Genomic DNA, 19,047 nt, shown 5'->3' on the forward strand with positions numbered 1-19,047 from the left:
GGTCCTGTGGGTATCTGGCCAGTTCCAGGAGAGTTGCACATGAGGACAGAAAAAGGCAAGCCTTTTGGTTCAGTCTTCTAGGGAGCCAACAGATAGGCCCAAACCAACAACCACAATTCTTAGTGAATGAGGTCTGCTCTGCTCCCTCTTCTACTGGGACCTGAACTAACATTGTGAACCCTTTTCTTCAGGGTCACCACTGGGCTTAGGCATAGGAGGTAGAACCAGGGTAAATTAAAACATCTCAAAGCTTGCTGTTCTGAGATTCAGGTGGATTTCCTTGGTGAAGCATTTCTCTGATTGCTACAGGCTTTCAGCTAGTTTCTGGAGTTCCAAAAAGTTGATTCTGACTTTCTGAGTTTTTGCCAGACTTTTCACTGCCTTTTTGGAGCAATAGACTTTTGGAGTTACTTACTCTTTCATTTTCTCTGACATCTCATAACTGTCTTTTGATTGCATTAATTTTTCTGTATTTTTTTTCCTCTAAGTAATTGATTTCAGCTCATATCTTTTTTTAATTTCCTTTCTTCTACTTTTTTGGATTTGACTTAATCTTTTTTATCTTCCACAGATGAAAATTTAGATCTTTGACTTCAACCTTTGTTCTTTTCTAATGTATGTATTTAAGACCAGAAAATTCCTCTAAGTATTAGTCCAGTAGTCTTTATTTGCTGCATCACTCAATATCTATTAGCTAACAAAATTTTAGGGAGAATGAAGAATGATTAAATATTGGACTAATCCTAAGTAATACAAGGAAGCAGAAATGAGGAATATTAAACAACTGGGTCAAACTGAAAGCTGTTGTAAGTTGGCAGATATAAACCAAATATATCAGTCATTATATATATAATTGTGAATAGACTTAATGTCTCAAGCAAGATAAAGATAATGATTTTCAAACTGGGAAAAAAAACAAAACCCTTGCATGATACTTATAAGAGGCATATACTTTAAACATAAGAACTTATAAAGACTGAACATCAAAGAGCAAAGAAAAAACTATCCCATTGTAGACATTAACCAAAGGAAAGCTGATGGAGTGACACCAACATTTAAACAGTAAATTATAAGGCAACCAGTATCACTGGGAAACACATTTCATAATGTTAAATGAATTGATCAGTTGGGAAGGTATCAGTCTTAAATATGTATATACCCAATTGATATATAGAAAACTCTGCACCCAACAACAGAAGGCACATTCCTTTTTCAAGTGCACAGGATCATTTGCCAAGATCAACAGTAAACTGACCCATTAAGAAGCCTCAACAAATCTCATAAGATTAAAATTATTAAAATAACTCAGAGTAGATTCTTTGACCACAGTGGAATTAAGCTAGGAACCAGTAGAAAACCCTCGACTTCCTAGGAATTAAACAGTTCACCTCTAAATGATCCATGGGTGAAGAGGAAATGACTCTCAAAATTATATTTTGAAATGGATGAAATGAAGTTATGCCACGTGTGGATGTCCCCAGTATCTAGCAACTTCAGGCTTAACGTTGCCCAGAAGTAGATTCCTAGGAATCTGCTTCAGTGTTAGGGCTTATGTGGATTCTGATTGACCCATACACACTCTTCGCCACAAGCTAAATATTTCAATATCCCCTCCCCGTCAAATTGAAACCATTACATTATATCTTCTACAGAACAAATATACTTCCCAAATTCAGTGTGTACTCAGTAGGTCTTTGTTGGGAACAAATATCTATTACTAACCCCTCTGGTTCTCCTTGGTAGGACTATCTTTGCAAGGTGAAAAATATTTATTTGTTCTAAGCAGGAATAAGAAGTTTAAATTTTAGAAGCCCCTGGTTACCCAAATAACTACTTCAAGTGACTATTCATCCCTTCCTGTCCTTTTAAATTGCCACCTTAGAAATACTTGACTTCCAAAGAACAGACTTCTTCCAAGAGGAAGTTTAATTTCAATTACTATGTGCATAGCTCCTATTCAACATACCCTCAAGCGGCATACTTAACATGAAAGCCTGTTTAATTGCTAGCAAATGGTAGAATAATCTTTTGAAACAATGTAGCAAACATAATTAATTGAAATAATCTCAAATATGTTTCATGTGGTAATAACCACTTATGTAAGATTAACACCATAAGAAGAAAAGGAAAGGAGAGACGTAGTGATGTGTTCCTTCTGTCATCTTATCCACCAGCCATTTTGTGTAGTCGTATACTTATTATTATTATTATTTTTTTTTGCTGAATGAAATAATGAATTACTGCCTTATAAATTGTCAGTGGGACTAAATAATGACAATATTCTTATTGCAGCGCATTGAATTGAATGCGTGAAACCAGAATTCAAAAACTGAGGCAAAAGACAAAACTTAAGAGGAAGATGATTTTTATAAGGGAAATGGCTGATTTATTCATTCATTTACTCCTTCGTGTATTCATCAACAATTCAAGACTCATTGAATTACTGGTCATACCTGGAATTAATGATTTTGTCAGACTCTACCCCAAAGCTATCGGATCCCAAGATTTGTACACCAGGTAATAATAAGATAAAAAATAAAAACAAATAACTACAGTACCTGCTCTGTCCCAGGCACTTTCTTTTATATCTTTCCACACTCTGTGAGGCAGACGATGTCACCCCATTTTATAGTTGAGGAAATCCAAGCTCAGAAAAGTGAACTCACTGAATGTCTAGTTAATGTTTGATGCCTTCCTCATTCCTCTGGGCTTTAGGCATATGGAGAAGCGGAAAAGGGAGAATGTTTTGATTGCATCTAAGATTTGTTTTAATCAGGAAGGTAAGATGGCAGACATGAAGACAAGAGTCTTTGAAAGATGAGTTTATTACTTACCATTCCCCAGAGGAGGGGGTACTGCATGCCACAGAGGACCACATGAGGAAGCACCAGGTTGGTCAGGAGGCAGAGGGAGCCAGGGGAAAGCATGGGCAGGAGATTTAGTTTCCCAGGAAGGAATGGATGAGGCAGGGTATGCAAGTTTGAGCAAGCTTAGGATTGTCTGGTTTGAGGAATTTCAAGGGTTCTTTTCTGTTGGAATGATCTCCAGTTGTCTGGTACCTGGCTTTGGGGAGATTTAGGGCAGAGGAATGGTATATACGAGCTGGATAAAGCAAGAGCTTCGGGGTGTGGGCTTAAGATTGGTTGATTTGTTTATAAAAGGTGTGTCTACAAGCATGTTGTTTGCTACCTCTCAGAATTAGCTAGCCTGGGAAAGGCAGGATTATCTTTTCCAGGATTAGCAAGACTCCTAACATGTCAAAGCATCATAAAATACAGAATTTTTTTTAAGAAAAATGATTAATTCAGGAAAACCTATACTTTCTGTTTAGATTATAGATAAATCAGGGTCTTCCAACTAAGGAATCACCTGAGAAGCGATGACAGAGGGTCCAGAGTTGGACAGCAAACCCTGCTTTGCTTTAGAGCATATTGTGGATGGTCCAGGTGTAGAACACAGCCTCTGTCTGAGTTTGTGTGGCAGAGAGTACTGTAGACACCTTGGAGGAGCAGTCAGTGACTGTCTTGGGTTGGGTTTCCCCAACCTAAGAGACAAGGACTCGAGACAAGGGCTTGAAGAAAGATAGTTTGTTTGAGAAGTGATCCCAGGAAGCACAGGAGAGGATATAGAATAGTGAAAGAGGAAAGGTAGATTCTAATAGAAGACACAACAACAAGTGAGCTATCCCTGTGGGCAGTCAAGGTTCAGTCTTTCAAGGGAACCTTGGAGAAAACATGTGCACCATGCCTCAGCATTGTCACCTACACTAAGGTGGGGAGGCTGGACATTCATTAACCAGCTCCCAACTTCTACTCTTGGAGGGTTTCCTTACTAATCTTCCTTTGTTTCCGGGCCCCACCTGCATGCAGCTGAGGAAGCTTGCAAGGTGTAGAGGAAGCCAGCAGGCAGAGAAGAGAAGAGGTGCAGGCATTTGAGGGGAGAACTACTTTGCAGGTGAATCCAGGTAGGTTGAGGGCCTGTGAGGGAAGGTACCAATAAGATCTGTGATACCTACAGAAGCAGGGAAAAGATAGGCTCCTTTTGAAGTACATAGATATTTGGGTTCATTCTCATTCATCCAGGGATATAGAGTTTATTGAAGGCAATAGTTATGAGTACTGGCTTTCCTGTCTGGTCCTGGGAGCAAGAATTTGTGTGCTTCTCCTGAGCATTTGATCTGCTTATCATCTTGTGTAAACGATGCATTGTGCAACTCTCAGGGTTCCCTTTATATGCGAATTGAAAGAAAAAAGCTTATAACCAAAATTTATATCTTAACTCTTCCAAGTGAGATAGTTTAAATGTTACTATTTTATATTCCTTTCTAAATCCTTTTATAATCTTACATTCATTGTTCTTACTCTTTATTCTGAATTTGGATTTATGATGTACTGCTACATTTTATGTATCCTTTCAAGATGTCTTGAGTATTTTCCTCAAGAAATTGTTGTGTTAGTGAGGAATCTCAGTTGCAAGTTTCAGAAATGTAGTTCAGAGTAGGTTAAACAAGAAAAATGGGAATGATTTGGCTAATATACCCAGGGAAGTCAGGAAAATGTTTTGTTCCAGGCATAGCTGGATCTGGGAGTTCAACCAATATTATTAATACTCTCTCTGTCACTCTCCTTTTTCTCTTTTTTTCTCTCTCTGTTTCTTTTCAATTCTATATCTCCATCTTTTTCAGTTTTACCCTATGTTGGTCTTATTTTCTGGCAGGATCTTTCCATTTAGTGACATACAGTGACCACTGGTCATTCTAGGCTCCTATCAGACTTACGTGTATGAATCAGAACCACAATAAAAACAATGGATGTCACCTCTTAACTGGGAGCTGTGACAAATTTCCTTGGAAGTCTGATGAATTCTGTTTAGGTCAACTTCCCATTTGTGTGATGTTGTCTTTAGTACAGGAGACCCTTGGAATGAATACTCTATAAGAAGAAAGAAGAGAGAGGGGGAGAGTGTTGCCCAGACACAAAAGAGCTTCCCTAGTCCATCGTCATAAGAAACACATGGTCTGATACTTAGATAAGGTAGCTAGAAGGTAAAAGTTGGCAAATGTACTGACATGTGTCCTGTATTCAGTGCTTATGCTGTCCAGCTCCATGCTGAGCATTTTATATGAACTACATCGTTTGATCCTTGCAAGAACCCTTTGAGATGAGGTCAATTATTACCCGTATTCTAAAAATAAGGAAAACAGTACATAACTCATAAGTGATTGGGCTCAGGTTCAAGAGCATGAAGGTTGACTCCAACCTTAGGACTCTGAGTCACTAAGCTAAAGCTGGTCTGGGCAGCGAGAGAGAAAGCGATGCTGTTTACTCAGAAGATGACCAATGTGCTTGGGTGGGTGGGGGTGGAGTAGAGAATAAGGCTACCTTTGAACACGGTATGTTTGAAGTGCCTTTGCAGCATCTTTGCAGGGTCATGTGTAGAGAGATATATGCTCACACAGTGGAGAAGGTATTTAGGAAACAGATAGAAATGTGGAGGCACTGAAGTCATGGGCATGTATGAACACTGATGAAGAGAGGAATTATTGTGACAAAGAACAGTAAAGAATAGGGCAACAGACTTAGACCTTGGAAACCTCCAACATTTCATGGTGAATCAGAGGAGAAGGAGAAGAATTTTCCAGAGAGGGAAAGAGAAAAAATCTTGATCAACAGAAGCCTAAGATGTTGTTTGAGAAAAAGAAAAAGGGAAGGTCTATAATTCCAGCTATGCTTTAATAAGATGAAGATTAGAAAAGGTCCTTTGGGTTAAGGGGCATGGATACTATAACAAAAGCTGCTTTTGTATGTAATGGAAGGCAAACTAGATCAGAGCATGTCAAGATCAGTGCGCATGTGTGTGAATAAATAGACTTAGCAAGTTTAAAGTCTTTTTAAATGGTTTGCAGAGAGAAAACTGGATACTGCCCAGCACAGTGGTTAGGTAGGAGATGGGGAGAGTTTAACATGTTAGAAATTTGAATCAATGTGAATTAGAAGCATTAGTGTAAACTCATATTCTTTTCGTCTTTCACAAAACACATATTTTCTGGCTCTTCCCACAGAAAAAGCTTAGGAACAATACTGCCCCAATAGCAATGAGCACCCTGCCATCCAGATTGTGGCTGCTAACTACCATTTGCCCCAAAAAAGGAACCAGAGATTCTTGCAGGAAGGAGTATCTCCAGGTCTGAAGTAGAAAACATTCAATATGAGTTTGAGGCATCTTTTTCTGATGAATATTTGAGGCACATGGAGTAGCAGGGGCTTGAGGCAGGGAGGGAGTTTTGAGAGTAGTTATTGAGCATGGGTGATTAAGTGTCATGATGATGGGGCACAAAGGGTAACGATGGGCCCAAAAGGCGACAGTGAGCACAAGAAGCTAAGGGAGGCTGGAGAATATAGGGAAGGTGTACGTGTCTAATGGGGCTGCCATAACAAGATCACGGACTGGACAGCTTGAACAACAGGCTTTTATTTTCCTACAATTCTGGAGGCCAGTGGCTAAAATCAATATCATTTGGGGTAGTTTCTGGTTAGAGCTGTCTTCCTGGCTTGCAGATGGCCACCTTCTTGCTGTGTCTTCATGTGGCCTATCCTGGGTGAGCATGCAAAGAGAAAGAGAGAACTCTGGGGTCCTTTCCTCTTTTTATAAGAACACAGATCCTATCTTGTTAGGGCCCCACTCTTATAACCTCATTTAACCTTAATTATCACTTCAATTATAGTCACATTGGGGGTTGGGGCTTCAACATACGAACTGGCAGGGGAGGGGGGAGAGACGCAATCCAGTTGCTAACAGAAGGCAGGGGATACAAAGTCAAGTGTGTTGGACAGGTTTCTCTGTGAAGGATAGAACCAAGAAGTTGGCCATCTGACAAGGACTTGGGTCAACCAGATTATGTTACAAGAGGACAGAGGTGCCTGGCACCTGTAGTGGGAATTGATGAAAGGTCTAAGCCTTCTATAATGCATGAACTAAGTTGCCTCCACCTGAGATTGCAGCTGGGGATGGACTGAGTGGGAGTTCATGCTGAAGGTGCCTCTGTGCTTGGCCATCCTGGTTCCACCAGGGGGGCACAGCACAGGTTAGTAGAAGGGAATCAATCTATTAGCATCTTTCTGCTCAACATGATCTGGAATTCCATGTTGAAACGACTTTGTCAAGTTTGGGGGAATGAGTTTAAGGGTGGATGAGGCGATGGAGAGCCCTTTTCCCTATATGCACCATCCAAGCTTTCACTGCGATTGTTATTCCCTCCTGAGTCCTGGTGATTTTTAGAAGTCTGGACCATGTTTTCCATAGCAATTATGTCAATTCAGTTAAATGGCCTTGCCGGTTACAAATGCTGGTCCAAGCAGAGAGGTGTCAGGAGGCATCTCTTAATTATGCGGCGGTGGTCAAACTACTGGGAGTGGGGTGGACAATTTGGTCTCCCGGATTTTTCTCTCCCTGACATGGGGGCTTTCTTTAAATATAAAGAAATTTCAAGGATTTTCTGTGCCAATGAAGTATTTTCCAGCATTAATTATTTTCATTATTAGTTTCACTCTGTTGCAATCACTCATCAAACTAATTTCTTTGAAGTATGAGGATGAAATTTCAAATGGGATGTTCAAGTCCCTTTAATTGCACTTGAAGTAAGCAGGAGCTGTGAGGTCTTTTCTGGAAGCATGGGGGTCTTTTGCCATACCAGATAAATCAAAGCCCAGGCAGCTCTGAGCCTTTTCTAGCAAAGCACGATAGAAAAGGGAACGGGGAGAAAAATGACAAATCAACACAATTAAATCTGAAATTGCTGGCTTCCAAAATAAATTCATTCTTCTGAGTCAACACTGTTTTGATTTTTAGATTAGGTTTGTTTTTCAAACCCATGTTTTCCCCAAACTGATTATTTTTGGTATTTCGTACGCCCTTGCGAATTTCCAACAGAATGTTAATATCCTTGACCTGCTTCGTGAGTCAATCTGTATTGCAGAGCAGATCCTCCCTGCTGGCAATCACAGTAAACGGTAAAGAATGGGGATGAAAAGTGCCCCACCTCAGTTTCCAAAGGCCCCACCGTTCCCCAGATTCCCAACCGCACCACCAACATCTAACGAACAGAGCAAGAGCTTGCGGTCCAGAGGGGCTCTGTGAGGTGGCTGTCATAAGGCCAGAAAGAGGATAAGAAGGATGAGGTGTTAGAGATGTTCAAAAGGGTGGGTTGGGATCCTGCTTCAGTCAGGGGTTTGGGGATAGGCTTCACAGGGGACGGGTCCTTGGGAAGCATGTCTGAAAGTGTGCATCAGAGTTGACTTTGAGCTGGGAGGTCTCCTGACGGGTGGCTTGGGTTGTGCCAGGTCCCTGTAAGACTGAGACTGAAGAGTCAAGGTGCTATGGGGTTTTCTACCCTGTACAGACTGGGAGCCTTTCAACCCTCTGTGAAAGCCTCTTCATCTCCCCTCTCCCTCTGCCCTGCCCGTGAGTGGGTTGCATGCTGGGAAGTGATTTATGGGGCTTTTCAATGTCCAGCACAACCAGCTGTACACATGCTTGAGGCCAGCCTATTTAATGCCATAATTTAATAATCAGAAAGAGTCCAGTGAATTTGTTATTCTGGGAGCTTTTTGAAGAAAATGGACTCCGTTTACAGTTCATTTTGGATTCATTATAAGTCCGATAGGGGAGAGAGAAGGACAGACACTGGAAAACTGCTAACTTCCTTGACAAGCTTAGGCTCCGCTCATGAGTTCATAAAAGGGAACAGGATCTCTCTCTCATTCATCCTATGCTGTGAAGAGTCAAACATGCGGATCCATGTTTTCCCTGTCCAGCCGAGAGCTAGTGCTCTCAGTATGGGTGTGCGTGTGCTCTGTTTAATACTGTGCTCAGGCAGTAAAGTCCTGTCTTTCATGTCAAGATGCTCTTCTCTGGGCTTCCTTCCAGCATGTTGCAAGACTGTGGTTTAATAATAATTATAAATAATAATAAAACATATTTGGTCTTTGTCCCTGGTTCCTGAAGCAAAGCTTCCAAAACCCCTGGAATTTCCTGAGTAGTAAGAGTGCTTTGTACACTACTGAGATGGCTCACGGTTGGCTCCTGCATAGCTTCAGGAGAGGCCAGGTCCCCGGGAAAACCAACCAAGTGATGGGAGGCTTAGAATGTTTGGCGCCACCCCCCAGGGAAGGGGGCAAGAGGTTGAGTTCAATGGCCAAAGGCCAACAGTTAAAATCAATTATGTTTATGTAACAAAACCTCAATATAAAACCCTAAAAAAAGGAGTTGAGAGAGCTTCTGGTGAACACATTGGTGGAATGGCTGGCGGTTCGTCCAGAGAGGGCATGGCAGCCCCGGGCCACCCCTTCATACCTGGCGCTGTGTATCCCTTCCGTTTGGCTGGTCTTGAGCTGTAGCTTTTATAATAAAACTGTAATAGCAGAAGAAAGTGATTTATTGAGATCTGAGAGTTGTTGCAGTGAATTATTGAACCTGAGGGGAGATTACGGAAACCCCCAAATGGGTACCTAGCTGGGCAGAAGTGTGAGCAACCCTCAGCCGGCCTCTGAAGGGGGCCGTCTTGAGAGCCCTTACCCTGTGGGGTCCGCACTAACTCCGGGCAGTTCGTTTCAGAACTTAATTGAGTTGCTGGACGCCCAACTGGTGTCAAAGAATTGGTTGTTGTTGGTAAACACATACACACACACACATCATATGTATCTGTGGCCGAGTCAAGGGGGCTACCTTACAATGCCACTAAACCTGTGATTCTACTCCAGGGGTTAGTCAGGAAGGCCCTTGTTCCAGGGGTGTCTCTGTGGAGCTCAGCCAGACCAAGACTTCAGCATAGTAGCTCTTTTTGTATGTGGTTGTCTTTTTTTTTTTTTTTTTTTTTTTTGAGAGAGAGAGAGCTATTTAAACACAGTGTGCTCATGGACAGCAGTGGACCCTTGCAGGTTACAGTCTGGAACCTGGAGGCTTGAGAAGGACTCCCTCAACTAACCCCATCCTCAAGCAGCCCATGGATCAGCCAGATGTGAACTTGCATGTGGGAATCAGTGCCGTGAGTGAAGTGCAGTGGTTTTAAGGCCCTCGGGGAGGTGCTCCTGAGAACGCCGTCACTCTGAGAGATGGTTGAAACGCTCTGCTCTCAGGACAGATGTTGGACAGATGTTGTCTCAGGGTGGGGGACTTGCCGGGGTCTGGATTACCCCATGTCTCTGCTCATGCTCTACCGCTTTGGAAATGTGCATTTGCAAAGCCATTACAGAGTCTCCGAGAAAGAGTTTCTGGTTGCTGCTAACGTATTTCTTTCTCTCTGCTCTCCAAGGAGAGATTTCTATTTCCTTTGTGGGTCAGTTCACAAACCTCGATAACTAATAAGCTTGGAGCAAAACTCTAGTGAGGAAATGTTTACTTTTCGTTCCTGGACTACCAGAGCTGGTTTTATTAATACAGACCTCATAATTTCTACATCTGCAAAAACTGTGTATGTTAATGTGCAGAAAAGATCAGACCCGGCACACAGCTTGTCATGCTCCATGAAAATTTAATGGAAAATAAAATGCACTCTTCAGAAGATCAATACTGTTATTCTCTTTCAGCAAACTATGAATTATTGTTTTCATAAAATAATAATAATGGCAGCATATTGATATTGAATGGGGACCTGGTCTGTTGTCAAAAATAAAATCATACTTAATCTTTTAATACCTTCCTACATAAACAGCCACATCAGGGACTGGGGCATCTGTCACTCTCTAAAGAGTAGGAACCAGGTGATACTTTGCCTGTTACGTTCTTTGTTGTCTCAGTGGCACCAACGCTTAGTGGTGCATGACGTTTTCCCCAAGTGGGCAGGAGTCAAAGATCCATACGTGACACCCCATGGACATTGGAGGAGCCCTAGAGAAGCGTTTGTGAAGGGGGAGAAGGGGATGGAGGAGAGAAGCACCAGGGGACTGGGGTGACTTGGCTGGCAGCCTCGATCATCCCTTCCAACCTTAACAGCCACGACTCCGTTGTCCTTCCCTGGGTCATGCTCACGTGGAAGAGGCATGGAAGCCCCTCAGCTTGCAGCTTGTCCCATGGACGGTCATCAGATCTCCTCTCTGAGACCCGGACTGACGCACAGCAACGTGTTTCCTCCAGATTCACGCTCCATGCTGACTTGCCCGCCAGGCCCCCTGGGGGATCCGCCTCCCACGCCAGGACCAGCTTCTCGTATGCGAATCTCCTCACCACATTGGCTCAGTGTTGTGTCTCCGTGTTGGTGACTGAACACACGGACTCCGGTCTGAAAACTTGTGACATTTGGACAGATTGAAACCCTGGTGTTCACGCTGGCATGAAGTGATGACAGCCTGAGGTTGCCTCCTGGTGCCCTTCCTTCACCCCAGCTGGAATCCAGATGACCAAGTCACCCCGTATCCACTGGGCTGGCAGGCATGGGAACCTGGGGGGTTGGGCAGGGCTGCAGGCAGGCGGGGGCCTGGCTGTAAACAGCTGTGCAGGGTGTGATCCCCTCTGGGCTGGCATGAGTCTGGGGTGAGGACGAGGGTCCCGCAGACCCCTTGGAGGAAGGAGGCACTCCAGCCCCGCACATCACCTCCCGAGGCCCCCTGGCTCCCCAGATCCCCGAAGGACTGGGTGCAGGTAGAGGGAGGACTGAGGGCCACTGCCCCAGAAATCCCAAACTTTGTATCTCCACAGGCTTGGAGGGAAGCAGTCCTGCCCTTGTGCCTGGTTTCTGGACAGGGAGCTGACGCCTTCCGCCTGCTGCCCATCAGAGCAGGGACAGCTGAGCACCAAGCTCCAGACGTACCTCTAGGCCCAAGGATCAGGACGGCCATGAGTCGTCAAAGAAAACCATCAATGCGCCCAAAGAGCCCGCACTCCACGTGAGGAAGAAACAGGACCCCCAGGCCAAGGCAGAGCAAATGGGACGAAACGAGGAACAACGTGGTAAGCAGACCCCGAGGAGAACAGCGGAGGAGCAGACGTGCCACAGAGTAACTGGATGAGCAGGAGGTTAGAGCGAGTCGTTGTCAGGAGTCCACTTAGTGGCTTGAAGCAGAGCCTGCACTCGGGGACCCCAGGGCCCAGGGTCACCGTCTGTCTTTGTAAATAAAGTCTGATTGGCGTGCAGCCACGCCCGTCCCTTCATGTATGATCTAGGTCAGCAGAGCTGAGGGAGGGGACGGGCCGCGGGGACCGCAGAGTAAAGCGTTCACCTGGCCCTTTGCAGATAAAGCTCTCCGACTGCTGGCCTAGAAGATGAAAGGAAAGAAAAGACTCAAGCAACAGCCAGGGATGAAAATATTAGATGAAAACGGATGATTTCGAGTTCTCATCCCAAGCCCTACTGTAAGAATTATCGGGAGTTGCAGGAAAAGAACAAAGATCAGATGAAGACGGGTAAAACTGAGATAAGTCACAGAAGTCAGGCGGCTTGTGTTGGCCGGAGGGACCCTCCACGGGGAGGGGGTTTGGCTTGCAGCTCGGCCCCAGGCACCTTGGACAACCGCTCATGCAGCAGCTTTGCTCAGTCAGCGAATGCAGAGCTGGATCTCTCCCCTGCGGCATCTCAGATACTGTTCCTCTTTACCCACCTCTTCTCTTTCCCGGGAAGCTGACCTGGTTGAACAAAATATATGGGCTTTTTAGCTTTCCAGCTTTTTATTGGGCTCTGCCAAAGGATCAGGAGGGCAGAGGCAGATCAGAGGGAAGGTACATAACAGACCGCGACTACTGCCAGGACGGGCCTCTGTAGCTTCCGGGAACTCGCTGCCCTCCTGGCTTCGGGGTGACGAGCGAACGACTTCCAGCACTTTCCAACCCACCTTCCGCACCTTTCTGTGAGCTCTGTTACTCTGCCTCGCCTTTGCGGATTCTCCCTTTTTAGGTGCCCCCGTCACGCCTCAAGAGCTGACGTATATACATAAGTTTCATTCTGATAAAATACACACAACGTAAAATGTGCCACGTGAAACATTTTTAAGTGTATGATTTAGTGGCATAAGAGCATTCGCATTATGTGACCGTCACCCCACCCACCTTCAGGACATCCTCGTCTTGCCAATCCCAGACCCTGTCCGCAGGAAACATGAAGCCCCCAGCCCTCCCCAGCCCCCGGTGCCCTCTCCTCTCCGTGTCTATGGATAGGATTGCACAGGGAAGTCAACGAAACGTCTAGAGGTTAACAAGGAGAGGATTTCCACGTGAGATATTCTATGCCATCTCTTGGAAGGATATGCTTTTTGCAGTTTTCCGTTCGCCTGTTCTACACCTAAAATGTGCTTAAAATATGGTTCAACAATTTTACAATGACCTCTCCTGCGTGTGACGATCAATCCTGTCACGGAGTCAGTCTGCCGATGCTAACGCAGCCCACTCACACTCAGCAATCCACCTCGGAAGCCAGCCCATCCCGTGCTGCTGTCAACAACCTGAGACGCTCTTTTTTCACTTCTGACAAAACCCCTGGGATTGTATCTTTCCCCTTTATCACCTACCTAGCAGCAGACGTCAGCACAGAAGCACCGTAATTAAACACACAAAATAACAAGAAAAGGAAAAGGGGGGCTGGATTGGCCTCAGGCTCATCCTTTCCTGCGGTGGGAACGAAGTCTTCTGAATAACCTGGGAAGACCATGGGGGAGGAAGGACTGCACTTGACAGGTGAGGAAACTCTCCAACGTGCCAGAATTCAGGCTCCATCTGTGGGTTAGTATTGAAATACGGCATAACCTTGGACAGACACACACACGGAGTTAAATACACATGTGCAACGATCGAGTGAGTGGGCATGTGTAGAACAAGCAAATAACTGACAAATATCAATTCTTGAAATAGAAAGGGCTGCTTGCTGGCTGGGGCGAACACGCCGGCAGACCACGAAACCATGTTGGCAGATCTGAGCATGGGCGAGAAGGGGCGGGAGAAGGTGGAAGTGTGCTGGCGGGTCACCTAGGTCTGGTGCCTTGTTTTCATACAACAACGAGGAAGCGCTTGTTGGATTATGAATAGAACAGATGGAAAGTTCTTTGGTATCAGTTATGTAGTGCTGCATGACAACGGCCCCCAGAACATAACGGCTCAAAACAGCAACGATTGGTTATTTCTCAGGATTCATGGTTTGCCTGAGGTTGCTCCTGTGACTGCACGAAGCAGGGGCTTGAGGACCACTGGCTTCTCCCTCTCTGCAGCTGTCAAGTTCCCTCAGCGGGTCTCCACTGGGTCTCTCACCCTCGAAGGACATAGCCTGAGCCTCCATGGACAGGTGCAGGACCAAGGCGACAGGGTCAGAAGTCCCTAAGTCCAGTCCACAGCTCTGGAATTTGCACATCACCTGTCCCCCACCCCCGCCTGGTTGAGTGAAGTTCCAAGCCCAGCTCAGATTCTAGGGGATGAGACACCGACGCCATCTCGCCATGGGGGGCACGGATGTACCTCATTGCTCCTACACACCGTGGGTGGGTGAGAGTCCCTGGGGGCCTTTGTTACATGGCTCCATCACAACATTCAAATAACCAAGGGCAAAGAGAAACCAATGGTAATTCCATCATACTTGGAAAAGGAACAAGGAAGAGCAAAGTAAGAGCATCAACAGAAACCAAGATGGGAAGGCTGAGGTCGGGCATGGCACTTGCACTGGGGTTGACCATGGCAGTCCAGTCTTCAAGCAGGAATCAGGTCGACATAAAGAACAAACACAAAAACAATAGTATTAAATATGATAAAAGTTAATGCAACATACCAGCCAAAGAGACACACATTTTCTTTTCAATAATGTAAACAGGGTTTGCTCCAGTAATACAAGTTTGACCAAGTATTTTAAAAATCTATTAACCTAATCCATTGTATCAAAAAATAAGAGGGGAAAAACAAGATCAAACTTGTGATGCTGAATAGGCAATTATTAAAATTTAGATACCACCGATAATGAAAACCCAAAATACAAAAACACTAAATAAAGAATTCCTTAAATATGATAGAAACTTAACCCAAATCAGTACCAAATATGAACAAATATTACATTATTCAAAGTGGCAAAAACACTACAACTGCCTTAATTAAATGGTAATGAAGAGGTTTCATTGTCACCATTTTCATTCAACATTGTTTTGGTGTTGCAGAAAAGGCAATGATATGAGAAATGAACACTCAGGGTAAACATTGGAAGAGGAGAGATAAAACAATTATTTTTTGTTCAGTTGTTTTTTGCCAATGTCACTGCACAGTTGGAAAACCCAGGAGAGTTAAGGAAGCAAAGTACTGGGATTAACAAAGAAATTTGATAAGATGGGTGAGTGGGTGAGAAATGTATAAAACTCAATGACTTTTTCTCTATTTTGGCCATGAGCACCTGAAGAAAATAAGCCACAGAAGAGACATGGGACTTACATGGAGAGCAGAGAGAGTAGGACAGAGACAGAGAGACGGAACTATGGAGAGACAGAGAGGAAGGAGAGGTGGAGATATGGAGAGGCATTGTGGGCTCTGCAGTGTTTGGTTGTGTGGGTGGGTGGGTGGGTGGTTGATTGGTTGGTTGATTGGGTGCATGGGTGGTTGGGGTGGTTGGTTGGTTGGGGTGGTTGCTTGGTTGGTTGGGTAGGTGGGTGGTTGGGGTGTTTGGTTGGTTGGGTAAGTGGGTGGTTGGGGCGGTTGGTTGGTTGGTTGGGTGGGTGGGTGGGTGGTTGGGGTGGTTGGTTGGTTGGGTGGGTGGGTGGGTGGGTGGTGTGGTTGGTTGGGTGGGTGGTTGGTTGGTTGGGTGGGTGGGTGCGTGGTTGGTTGATTGGTTGGTTGGGTGCGTGGGTGCGTGGGTGGTTGGTTGGTTGGTTGGGTGGGTGGGTGGGTGGTTGATTGGTTGATTGGTTGGGTGCGTGGGTGGGTGGTTGGGGTGGTTGGTTGGTTGGTTGGTCGGTTTGGGGGGTTATGTTGGAAGTTAGGAATAAACCCTTGAGGTTCTTGTAGAAAAGTTGGTGCTGGGAATAGCTGAGAACAGACATCTGACTCGTGAGACATCAGAGCAGACTGCAAGCAATTCACTCAGTAAGGTTCTAGTGAAGGGATTTCATGAAGACCTAGAAAAGGGTCTCAGTGTGGGGAACATTTCACTCTCCTGGGAGGAATATGGACTCGTGAATGGTGCTAGTGCCATTGTTTCTGGAAGAAAATGAAGCTGAACTCCTCCTACACTTTCTCACAGAAAACATGAGCTACCAATGTGTTAAATACAGCTGCAAAAATTGTGAAACAGCTAGGAAAAGAGAGACTATCCTAAACAGAAAACCCAGAAATTCAGATCATAGGAAGAGATACAGATTTGATGAAGAGCAAATCTTCTGATGGCAAGGAGTTAAAGATAAAAACAGAGATTTCAAAAATGTTTGTAGTGAATCTGACAGGCAAAGGGTTAACAACTGTAATGTAAAAAGTCTCTTAAAAATTAACAAGTACTGGCAAGACAACCCAATCGAAAATGGGCCAAGTATTTCAGTCGGCAATCCAGAGATGAGCAAATCCAAGTGATTACAAATGGGGGAAGAGTCTCTTACTCATTAGCAGTCAGGGAAATGCAATTTGAAGTTAAAATGAGATCTCTCTTACAACAATCAGGCCATAAAAATTAAGAACTTTAACATTTCCTGTTGGCAAAATACTCCAGAGAGATTCTAGGCACCAGTTCCTGGTTTGAACGTGAATTCGCACAGCCGTTTGGAAAACATTTGACAACATTAAATAAAAATAAAAATATAGATCCCATCCTGTCCCCTAAAAGTACAAATGCCAGTACCCAGAGTGTTTAATGTACCAAACTAAACCAAACTGAGCAAAGAAACCTTAATGCATCCCAGAAAGAAAAGGCTGAAAGAGAAGAGGCACAATCACACTAATGAAATAGGAAATGCCATGCAGGGGTTAAAAGAAAGAGCTCGTTGTACAAAGACCTCATTTCAGAAGGCAGTGGCAGGAGTTTTGATGGGCATGAGAACATGGGTATGTTTGTCAATAAAAGACTGGTGAAAAACAGGAAAGGGCAGACCATGATTTGCAAACACGGGTTAACCTGAGTGGGTTGGGAGTACGGTAGTTAAGGTGGGGAAGGACAGTGGGGGTTGGGGGAGAGGAGGGAAGGGAGGGGGAGACTGTCTCTGCATGTCTGGACCATTTCTCCTCTTAGGGTCTTCTCTCGTCATCCTGAAAACGGGGTAGTAATTTTATCTACCTATTGGCCTGCTTAGAGGATTAAATGGGGTAATCCATGTGTATTCAGAAAGCACTATTTTCTGTTACTAAAATTACTTATAAGACAAAGAAAAGCCACTAATGCTTTTTTTTAAAATTTATCTTTGATTTGTGCTCCTAACAAAACCTGCTCACTAATACTAGAGTTCTTTTTCCTGGAGCCTCTTTGGTTTTCTAGGTATATAATCATAATACATGGGGAGGGGATTTTTATTTCCTCTTTGTCTTGATTTTCAAAATTTTCTTATCTTAGTACATTTTTTAAAATTTTATAAGGCTGGGGCGCCTGGGTGGCTCAGTGGGTTAAAGCCTCTGCCTTTCGCTCAGGTCATGATCCCAGGGTCCTGGGATCGAGCCCCGCATCGGGCTCTCTGCTCGGCAGGGAGCCTGCTTCCTCCTCTCTCTCTCTCTGCCTGCCTCTCTCCCTGCTTGTGATCTCTATCTGTCAAATAAATAAATACAATCTTTAAAATTTTATAAGGCTGGTGAATAATAATGGTTCCTGATTTTAATGAATATCATTCAGGTGTTCAAAATTCAGAATCATCATTGGTGCTTGTTTCAAAAAAATAAAGGTGGTCATATTTAACTAGTTTCTTCTAAAAAGATTGTTGTGAATGATTGCTAAGTTTAGTCAAATGTCTTCTTAGGATCTTCATATGACTTTGTTCCCCCTTTAATATGTTGAGGAAAAAATATAGTTAATTTCAAAAAATGGTGAATTTCCAAAAAATAAACCATGTTTCTATTTTTTAAAAAATAAATCCTGCTTGGTTATTGAGTTTTATTCTTTTGATACACTTCCAACTATGAATTTGCTAAGGCATTGTTTGGAATAGCCATATCTACATTGATAAATGAGGTTGGTCTGTAAGAGTCTTTCTTTGTACTACATTTTGTACTGTGGTTTCGGAGTTAAGGTGCACTGTTCAGAGGAGCTGTGTGTTTTTGGAAATTCAAAAAGATACAGGTGAGGCAGGTAGAGCTGAGACCCAGCCATCCAGGTCATGCTGCACCCTTGGGGAGGGTGTCTCCATCTATAGGCATCATGGGCAAGCCTGTGTCCCCCCAGATGGAGCATGCCTTTCGAATTTGCATGAAAGCACTACAAGGGCTAGAAGGGTCAGGATATCAGAACCCATAACTTCCCTTACTTCCATACGTCTTTAAAAGTGATCAAGTTATAAAGGAATTATCTGCTCTTTATGTATCAGAACCTAACTATGAACTCGTTTGCTCGTGTAATCATGGTTCCTGTGCAAATAGTACATCTTCAGACGTCTTTCTTAACTTTTTCTTCTCAAGTTTTCTATTTTTTCCTGGGGTCAGTTTTGGTGTCATCTATGTTTTTAAAAATTTCCGTAGAAATGGAGGCCATTACCTAAGGAAATGTGCTTATAGGGGAAAGAATCTTAACCCAAAGGTAATGCCCCAAATAGCACAGTGATTAGAACCTACTGTGGTGAGTCAGAGGTGTGGCATAGCACGCCGCCATTCAAAAGAAGGGGGAAAATTAGGTGGGTCCTGGTCATGTGTTGCAACAGGTGAAGCGTAAGATTCAGGAAAGTACACAAACCATGATCTCAGTTTGTGAAAAAAGCAATGGTCAAGAAACTCCTCCAGAGATTGGGCCTGGAGTCACACTGCCTGCCTGCGTCTGAGCCGTACTGTGTGAGCTGGGACACTTGGTTTAATCTCTCTGTACCCCTGAGTCTCCAGGTGCGATCATGGAAGTCAGCTCAGACACCGTCGTGAAGATGAAACGTGAGCACACTTAGAGCCGGTGTCAAGCGTAAAATCAACACACCGTACGAGTCA

Source organism: Meles meles, chromosome 1 (assembly GCF_922984935.1).
Source record: "Meles meles chromosome 1, mMelMel3.1 paternal haplotype, whole genome shotgun sequence".
Classification (NCBI taxonomy): domain Eukaryota; kingdom Metazoa; phylum Chordata; class Mammalia; order Carnivora; family Mustelidae; genus Meles; species Meles meles.